Source organism: Pteropus alecto, unplaced genomic scaffold, assembly GCF_000325575.1.
Source record: "Pteropus alecto unplaced genomic scaffold, ASM32557v1 scaffold43, whole genome shotgun sequence".
Taxonomy (NCBI): domain Eukaryota; kingdom Metazoa; phylum Chordata; class Mammalia; order Chiroptera; family Pteropodidae; genus Pteropus; species Pteropus alecto.
In genome coordinates, this window is record NW_006435764.1 from 3,557,814 (window position 1) to 3,560,019 (window position 2,206).

A 2,206-nucleotide genomic window follows, 5' to 3' on the forward strand; every position below is an offset into this window, starting at 1 on the left:
TTTGTTTTTGTCTATTTTGTTGTTAATAAGGCAGTTACAAAGGTACCAAGCTCAGGCACGCAGGACAGCGGTGAGATGCCAACACAGAAAGGGCAGAGGGGATGTCACTAGATTCATGCCCCTGGCCGACAAGGGAAGTAGCTAAGTAGCGCTGTGGGTTTTCACTCTGCATTCATGTATTCGTCTGCTCCCTTGCCCCACACCTAGCACAGTGCCTGACATATAGTAGTAGGTGCTCAATAAATATCTGTTCAATGAATGCATGGATTCTGTTTCCTCGACAGTTCTTACCAAGCAGATACAGTGCACTAACCTCTGTCCTAGGCGCTGGGAACACAGCAAGTTTCTGACTGTGGACGGAGACCAAATTCCAGCGGGAGCGGGGGCGGGGCTTAGGAGGTAGAGAACCACTCGTAGGATTTTAGTGTCCAAGGCAGATAAGGGGATCATGGAGCTAGGTTGGGGCAGGAGGAGAGAAGAGTATATATAGCTGGCTGGAGAAGGAGCTGATTTAGAAACAGGTTTGAGCGAGACCTGACTGCTTTGACAAGATGATGACAAGACAGCTTTGGCCGACCCAGCAGGACTGGAATTGCAGCTAGGAGCAGCAAGCATTACAGAGGTTCCTGGATTTTGATTCTTGGTGTGTGACATGATGCCTGATGCATGGGAGCTGCTCAGCGAAGATGTCTGATGTGTGAATGAGTAGATGGGGTTGATGTACGATTCAGACTATTCACTATTTCTTACTCGGGCTCATGGATTTATATTATCTGCCTTTTACGTCCCTACGTTTGGGATGCCCGAGTTGCACTGGCTCTGCCCCTGAACTCAACTGAGTTCGACATGATGTGATTGTTTCAGCCGAAATGAGAGTAACTGTATCCACATACACATGCATGCAGAGCCTGGGGGACAGGCTGAAAAGACTTCAAAGTGCCCCCTCTTTGAAAGGCAGCGTGATTGGGGGTGGCTTGGTGCTCAAGGGAAAGTCAGCTTTGCCTTTGCTTTAAATATTTCAGTAGGAGGTTTTATGTTTATATTTAATTAAAAAAAGCTATCCTAGTTTTAATCTGAAGAAGCCACTAGACTGTCTATGGAGTCCTGCCCTATGGATCACGGGCACAGAAAGTGAGTTCTCCAAGAAGTGGACTTCATTTCAAGTCAAGTATGTTTGTAATGAAACCGTTGCTGGGAATATATTTCAGGTCATTCACATAGCAGGAAAATTCCCACACTGATGATCTAATTACATTATGTTCTTTTAAACTGATGTCTCAGAATAATTTTTCAGAGAAGGAAGTCCTAGCACACTTAAGACTCTACCTTAAATTTGGAAATTCTCAACAAAATTTCCTTGGGATTTCTTGAATGCTAAAGTGTATAGCTGAGTAGTAGTACACAGTGTTGCTGTGTCTTGGTTACTACTGTTCGAAAAGCATTTAATTTAAAAAATGAGATTAGGCAGCTGATGTTTTACATTTTAATTTTACCCAAACAATACTTGCACATGAAACAGTATCTGAGAGTTACAATGAATCACTCCATACCCCCAGCACCCCACTTCCATCCCCAGAACATCTTTCAACTCTGGTTGGATTGGCAGGTCAGGGCCCTCACCCTGAATAAGCTTTCCCCTCTTTACTGCTATGAAAGGTGGATTTAGCTCACTCCCCACCCAAAGTTTACCTTTAGTGTTATTTGTATCGGCTACTTCCAGGTCTGACCAACTCCCATCTCCTTTAACGTCAGTCATCAGTGTTGGGTTGTTTACATTTGACCGGGGAGCCCAGTTTACAGTGACACATCCCAAGCTCCGGCACCAAGGATGTGAAGTGCATGCTCCGTTAGGAATATGCCTGAGCAAGCTCCTGGCCCTCTGTCCGCCCGCGGAGCTCCGGGTGGGCTGTGTCCTGTGGAGCTCGGGAGCAGAGAAGCTGTATTTTAAAGACCAAGATCATAAGTCCAGCGAGGGAGTCCCATCAGCACTGCACCAGACTGGCCTGCGGGCCTCAGTTTCCCCACCTAAACCCGGGAGTGACCTTCCTTGCCCACCTCCACACCACTGCAGGCCTGCTCTTCGCGCCCCGCCCCATTGTGCCGGCCCCACGTCTTCCGGGTCCCTGTTCTCACACTTCCCCACCGGCGACCCACTCCCACTCCCCGGCCTGCCCCACTCAAGTCCCACCCACCCTGCGCCCCGTGC